Source organism: Elephantulus edwardii, unplaced genomic scaffold (genome assembly GCF_000299155.1).
Source record: "Elephantulus edwardii isolate Elephantulus edwardi_28Jun2011 unplaced genomic scaffold, EleEdw1.0 scaffold00036, whole genome shotgun sequence".
NCBI classification, from domain to species: domain Eukaryota; kingdom Metazoa; phylum Chordata; class Mammalia; order Macroscelidea; family Macroscelididae; genus Elephantulus; species Elephantulus edwardii.
The window spans coordinates 11835612-11843656 of NW_006399786.1; positions in this window are offsets into that span (position 1 = coordinate 11835612).

Here is an 8045-nt window from a genome sequence, read left to right on the forward strand (position 1 = left end):
CATGTTGCCAGGAGGGATGGGTCCTTGGAGAGGGACATCATGCTTGGGAGGGTGGAGGGAGAGCGCAGGAGGGGAAGACCCTCTATGAGATGGATCGATTCAGTTACTGGGATAATCGGGATGGGTGTGTCAGAGGTGGTGTGGTTGGTGCAGGATAGAGCAGAGTTTAGAACTGTTGTGCATAGGGTCGCTATGAGTCTGAAACAACTCGATGGCACATAACAACAGCAACAACTAAGCATAACTAAATATAAAACCCCAAACTTCTGCCTTACTTCTGATGTCTGAGTCTCTTACACTGCCATTCTCTCCCAAATATCTTTACCTCATTGCTAGAGTCTGTCTTCTATTATGAGCCTATATTTTAAATCCTAAGCCTTTGCATACGGCATTCTATGAATATAATTGACATAATTTGACTTTGGGTCTTACCCTATTAATCCCCCTGGAAGCTCTCCTAAAGGAAACATATTATTCTCTCATTTTCTTACACTGTAGTGAACATAGCAGTCAAAGGTGACATCAGCAATCTCCTTGCTTCTTATTTCCAATTCAGGTAGTTATTCTACTATCCTCACATATAATCACTTCCCTTCCTGAGATTTATGACATAAGACTAAAGCACTGTATATCGCTACTTGTTACTTCATCTACAGAGTTTCCATCCCTTATTCATAATGGATGTTGGCATCTATATGACATTATTCTCTCGACCAAGACTTTCAATCATCAGAATAAATGTGAACAATCCAGTCCTTCACACTCAGCATTTCTCTACTAAGAGTCCATCAATCTAACTCTTTCATTCTCATGTCTTTTAGAAACTTCTAGTTTTGTCAGCAGCCTTAAACTATTCCATCTCTGCACATTTAAACACTAACACATAATATCTAAATATAACTTCTTATCTTTTCATATCTTTAAATTTATGTCTCTTTAATATCACTGAAGTTTTTTCTACTGCCTTAAACTATTTTGTCCTAACCTATCACCTTCTCTTTAATTTTTTCTCCCCTACCTGGTACAGACCTCATGGTGCAATTCAACTATTCAATTGTGACATATTCAATTGTTCTCTGCATTGCTTTCTACCACATTTGTCCTTGTAACTTTTCCCTCTTTGGATCAATGCAGTAATTCAACACTTCTCTTTTTATATCTGGACTGTTAAACACTATTGGAAAAAGTCACGTGGCCATATAGATTGGAGTCACATCAAATTCAAGGTCTCTACTATTTGGTTCCTTGCACAAGTCACCGACTATTTTATTTTTTAATTGCCATCTGTCTTTCCATCATTTGAATGTAACGTAATCCAAATAGTAACTACTCTCCTCAAATGCATTTTTTTAAATTCCCTGCAGATCTTAGAAAAGCTGATATGTTCCGTTTATATGGACCTGAAACAAAAGGAGCCATTATACTGTTAGTGGTTTCATTAATTTATGAGGACTCATCACAAAGGCTTCATAGCACAATTGATCCTGAATTAGCCCATGTAATAACTGTTATTTGCTGTCAAGTTGATTCCAACTCAGGGTTATTCCATGTGCATGTAAAGGAACTGGTCCATGGAGTTATCTTTTGGAAGCAAATTCCTAGGCTTATTTTTAAAGGCACCTTGGAATGCATTTGAACAGTAAGTCATTCTGTAAATAGTCATGCATTTAACTATTTTTGTTTATCCAGTGACTTGAAGTCATTCTATATATTTTAGGAAAAAATAAAATCTTATTATTTTAATTAAATTTCATAGAAAGTTTGGACTTTCATTCATTCATTGTTGAACATTTTCCTCTCCTTTTCTCCCTCCCCAAGGCCACTTTGCAATGCACCTCTTGTTCTAGGTTATTGTCACACTTACAAATGCTAATCACAGACTCCTTCCATACATTTCCCCCTCATCTGTTCCAATGCAGTGTTCATTATTTAATAGTGATAACTTACTCCTTTTTTAAAAAATGCATGATTAAATAAATTTTAGAATTTAAGGCAGGCAAAATAATTCCAGAAGCATGAAGCCAAGGATTATGTCTTCGTTATTGTTATTTGCTGTTAAATCAACCATGACCCATAGCAACCCTGTGAACAATGGCTCTGAATTTTTCCCTGTCTCAAGCCAACCTCACTGTCTTTGACACACCTGCTCCGAGTTCCACAGTCACTGTGTCCATCAGTCTCATCCCAGTAGTTCCTTTCCTCTGCTGACTTACTACTCTCCCAAGCATGATATTCTCCAAGGACTGCTCCTTCCTGACAGCATGCCCGAAGTATGTGAGGGGGAAAAATTGTTGCCTCCAAAGACATTTGTTTTCACCCTGTCTAAGAAAGACCTACCTGTTCTCTTGTCAGTTAATGGTATTTTCAATACTCTAGCATCAAAACTCAAAAATATCAATTCTTTCGTGTCATCCTGCTCTCAGATGCAAGCAATTGGGAAGTCCTTATCCTGGATTAGGTACACTTCAGACATCACTGTTTTTAGCACTCTGGAGAAGCCCTCCTTTGACAGCAGATTTTCCCAATGCAAATTTTCTTTTTAATTTCCTAACTACTAGTACCAAAAGTACTGATTATGAATCCAAGAAAGATGATATCATTAACACCTTTTAATTTTGCCCCCTTTTCTTTTCTTCATCTATCATGGTACTGCCTATTGACCTGGTGGTGAGGATTTTTGTTTTCTTGAAGTTTAGATGCAAACCATTGAGCAACTGCTTCAAATCTTCTTCTGAACCATATTACTATTAATGAGATTTGAAAGGTTGTGATAAATATGTGCCCCTGTATTTTTCTTGGTGGGTAAGTTATGTGCTGCAAATAATTTGTAACTCCTTCAAAATGTGAGATAAATAATATAATAAAAAATCTTTTTAACTGGCTAATAAAGCAGAGTCCTTAATGATTTTCTGGTCAGCCTCCTGTAGTTGTGACAACAAGCCCAGGGGCAAAACAGATATCAACGTTCCTTCTAACAAACCAAGATGTTTAATTGGAATACTACAACTAAGCGCTATGATGCTTTATAAAATGTTTTCTCAGAAACTGGCTAGGTCTGGAAAAGACACTGAAAGATAACTCCCAGTGATGGAGGAAATGAGGAGTAGAGAATTTAAATTACTTAGAAAATAACTTGATGTCAACTAATGTGGTAAAATTTTACATTGTCTCATTTAATCCCATGACTGACTTTTGAAATCAGTACTATTATCTTTAAATTATAATGAAGGAATAATGAGAAGCTAAGAAAACACGTGAGCTCATTTATTTAATAACTGGAAGAACATTGTATTGACAATCACTAATGTCTGAGTCTAGGGCTAATCTATCTTCTATTTAGAAATTTAAAGTTTAAATGTCCCTTTATTCCTCTTCCTTCATATGTCTGCAAGGCTATCACTCTTCTACAATATGAAGTTAATACTTCTGAAAATTTTTTATAGTGTCTTGAAACATATGAATTGTTAATACCAGTTAAAAAATTACTTTTTAAAGGAATTCATACTAGAGGAAGTTTTCCTTTAAAATCTGTGTGTTAAATTTTAAATTCTATTTTCAAGTTAATTTATTGTACTTTGGCATGTATCTTTCTTAACAAAAGAATCATAAATAACAAGTAGGATTATACAATAAATTGATGTTGAATCCATAATCCACTATCACTCTGTCAGTTTGGCAAACTACATTAATTTTCTTTGGGTCCACAATCAGCATGCATGGTAGCACCAGTCAAGAAATCAAAACCTGTGTTGAATGAGGAAATCTGCCATGAAACACCTATTTAAACTGCTAAAAAACAAGAGTATCAGTATAAAGACAAAGATGTTCCTGATCCAAGTCATAGTCTTTTCAATTGCTTTTTATGGATCTGGAAGTTGGACAATTAATAAGGAAAACAGAAAAAGAATAGATGTCTTTCAATTGTAATATTGGAGAAGAGTACCAAATATCGCATGTTATTGTTGTTAAGTGCCGTCAAGTCGAAGATGACTCATAGTGACCGTATGACCGAAAGACCTGAACACTTTTATAACTTTCATTGTTTCTCCAAGTTCATGGAGTTTTCAGAGGCAAGCTTTTTCATAAGGAGATGAAATTTCTGTTTCCAAGCTTGTTTTACTCCAGGAGCTTCACCAAACACTGTCCACCATGTGTAATCATTATCACATTTGACACATCAGTGTCACAGTGTTTAGCATCACAGCAACCATTAGTAACCTCTGTACAGTAAGTGTACAGACCAGTGCTATTCTGCTTAGAAGAATATTTGACCAAAACCAATTAAAAACCAGGCCTGAGGGCCACAGATTGAAGGTCAAACTAACAAATCTATCTTGGAGGAAGTGTATCTAGAGTGTTCCTTAGAGGCAAGGATGATGAAACTTCATCTCATATGATTTGGCTATGTTGTCAGAAAGATCCAGTCTTTGGGAAAGGGCAGCATGCTGGGAAAGGCAGAATGTCAGTGAAGGGAGGAAGATCCTTAACAAGATCATTTGACAAAATGACTTTATAAATGGATTGAAGCATGTGGGAGATTGTGAAGATGGTGCAGAACAGGGCGCCTTTAGAATCTCATGGAGTTCCTATGAGTTTTAGTCAAATCTATGCACCTGCAAAACCACCTCCACCACCACCATAACATGCCATCCAGTATTCTACTATAGAAAAATGAATTTGAAATTCCAAGTTGATATTACAAGAACACATTACCAAAATTTATTCTATAAATTCACCCACATCAGACCTGGTACACAGAAGAAAAGACACACTTTCTATTTATAACCTCGTAAATGCTGAGTCTTTTCCAAAGTCAGATTTGGAGTAAAAAGTAAAATATAACAAGCCTGAAAGTGATGGGCCTTGCTATATTCTCTTTCAAAGGTAGACCCTACTGGCATCTGTACTCCTAGACCAGCAGATCCGTTCCTGAACAATTATGTGTTATGATGCATTGATGAGTCCTTGATTATTGGAAATGCATCAAGACAATTAGCTCAGATATTGACATTACCTGCCTCTTTTAGCCTATCTTAAAAAGAAATTTAAGAACATGAGCATATCCTTTGGAATATATTCAGAATGTTTAATTTGCCAGTACAGATAAAAGATTGCAAATCCTCGTCTCAAAAAATACTTATAAATCTTCGTGGTCTAGAAATTGTAGTATATTTATATATTTAGTTCAGTTTCTTAGATATTGTATTGATTTCAAAGGTATGATATTTGTACTTAATAGTTTATAGAGACACCTTGTGGCCTAGTGGTAAGAAGCTGAGCTTCAATCCCAAAGGCACATGGTTCAAATCCAACACCTTCTTTATGGGAGAAAAAGAAGGGCTATCTTCTCCTGTGCAATTAACTGCTTATGAAAATCCATTGGAGGCTCAATTCCAACTCAGTGGTACACAATAGTAACAATAGTTTATACTTATGTGAAAAGTTACTGAGTACATTGATAGATTATATAGATATGAGTATTTCAAATGTGCATCAAGGATTAAGAATTGTTTGTTTTTGGGTTTTTTTGGTTTGTTTTTTTTAAAAACAAATTTAAGTATATGCTTCCATACTTTTTAAATAAAAAAAAAAAGTTCACATATAAAAGTTATCTTACTACATAGGACAAATCTAATGTAGAGTCAGACTAATACAACTTAAAACATTTCTTAGTTCACTTGCTGACTTTTGAGTAGGTGAAAAACAATAGAAATGGAATGATGCATTTTTCCAATATTTAACTGGATATATTGACAAGTACACCTAAGTCAAAGTTCTTGTCTAGTAGATAGAAAAAGCAAACTTCTAAAGAAGCTACAAAGTTCTTTTCCCTTTATTCCTAGCCTCTTTTCCAGCTTTCCTTTTAAAAAGTTAAGACTTTCTATTATTTAGAGGAGGCAGTTGTCAGGGATTAGTCTTACAAAGAACAGTTCAAGAACAGCTGCACTCTCTTGCTTTTAGACAAGGATATATATATATATTTTTTTTTCTAACTCATATATCATTTATAATTTTCTGAGAGTCCATACAGGAATTGCAATTTTTCTTTTGAGTAAGGAACTAAGAGAAAATAACAAAAGAAGCACAACTATAATGTTACTCTATAATCTTTGATCCAGGACATGTACAGCTAACTGTTCTACTCCATAAAACCCTCACTAGTGAGGTCAAGCAAAACTGAAGTGTGCTAGTGTTAACTTTTTCATTTAAAAAGCACTTATAAGGAATTACTACTATAGTTCTTTCTGATTAAATTATAAAAATGTTTCATTTTAATTAACTTGTTTTAGTTAACTTATTTTTTGTTTTAGTTAACTAAAACCCTGAACCACTTACTACACTTTTCCTCAAAATAATTGTGCACTATCCAAATAAAGTTTTTATTAAGCAATAGATATAGAGTGAGAGAGAGCGCGCGCAAGTGTGCTACATTATTTAGAATGAAAATATTTTCAAAGAGAGTTATCAGTGATTCAATAAGGAAATAATTATAATACCACGAAACATTAAATACAGAATTATGCAGAGTTTTGAAAATGATACCTTGGAAAAAAAGATTGGGCTTTATTTTTAAAGAATGTATACATGGATTATTTATATGTTGTTGTTCATCAGTATTATTCTAAATGTATTGATTTGATGACTTGTTTTCTTTCTAGATTTATTTGGCTCTTGTGTCATATAAAAAATCAATGGGTTTTTGTTAAATTATTGTTACTATATATGTTCTATCAAGTCAGAATCAACTCATAGCTGACACTCCAGTAGGTTTTCAGAGGCTTTAAGTCATGTCTTTTTACTCTCACAGAGCGTCTGCTAGATTACAAATATATGCTTTTATCAGTACAACTCCTTCCCCGTGGCCTGACTTTCTTAAAACTTTTGAAGAATGAATCCTTAGAAATTAATCCTTGACTTTTTTATATTTCATCTAAGTGAAAAGATGAAAGATTGCAAGATATGATGTCATTTTGAAAAACAACTGTACTTTTCTCAGCTAAAGAGTCTACATTATTGGTAATATTCATCGCACTAAATTAAAATAAAAATTAATACGGATTTTTATTACTGGTAAGAAGCTGCCCAACGATACGCTAGTTGGAATACACCAGTTATGCGGGAGGAGAAAATGGAAGATCTCCTGGACTATTTAATGCTTCTGAAAACCCGCTGGAGGGTCAGCTATGGGTCAGTTCTGACTCGATGGTACAGTAACAACAATGACATATATTTTGTGACCACCTATGTTATCTGTTTATTCAAGGTAAGCCTGTGACTTTTTACATGAAATTAATTAGATAGCATTAATTTAATTAATGATTAAATCATTTAAAAATCTTTTAATTGATTATGAGATTTTGGAATCTTATCAAGCTTACTTTCCACTATTTCTTAATTTCTGTTTATCACTCATATGCAATACAGAAGGATTTATTTTTGTTTTTGCTATTTACTTCATTACTGGAATTATTGGAGTATAAAAGAACTAGTTGAATACTCCAACTGTAAAATATCTAGTAAGATACAGTACATATTTGTCACTTAAAAAGTGCCTGACATCCATCCTTCTTTTGCTGTGAGGTGGACTGAGTAGACTCCAAACCGTAAGGACTCTATGAAAACTATTTTTTTCCTTTGTTGTTATTATGTACCATTGAGTCCCTTGTGACTCATAGCAACCCTATGTACAACAGCCCTAAACTCTGCTCTGTCCTGTGCCAATCGCACTGTCTCTGACACACCCATCTCAATTACCCAAGTCACTGAATCAGTCTATCTCATAGAGGGCCTTCCCCTCCTGCACTGTCCTCCACCCTACCAAGCATGATGTCCCTCTCCAAGGACTGGTCCCTCCTTACAACATGTCCAAAGTATGTCAAATGAAGCCCCAGAATCCTTGCCTCCAAGAAGCTGCCCGGTTTAACCCTTTCCAGGATGAATCTGTCTATTTTCTTAGCAGTCCATAGTCCCCTCAATACTCTTCTCCAGCACCACAGCTCAAAGACATCAATTCTCCTTTTATCCTCATAGTCATTGTCCAACTC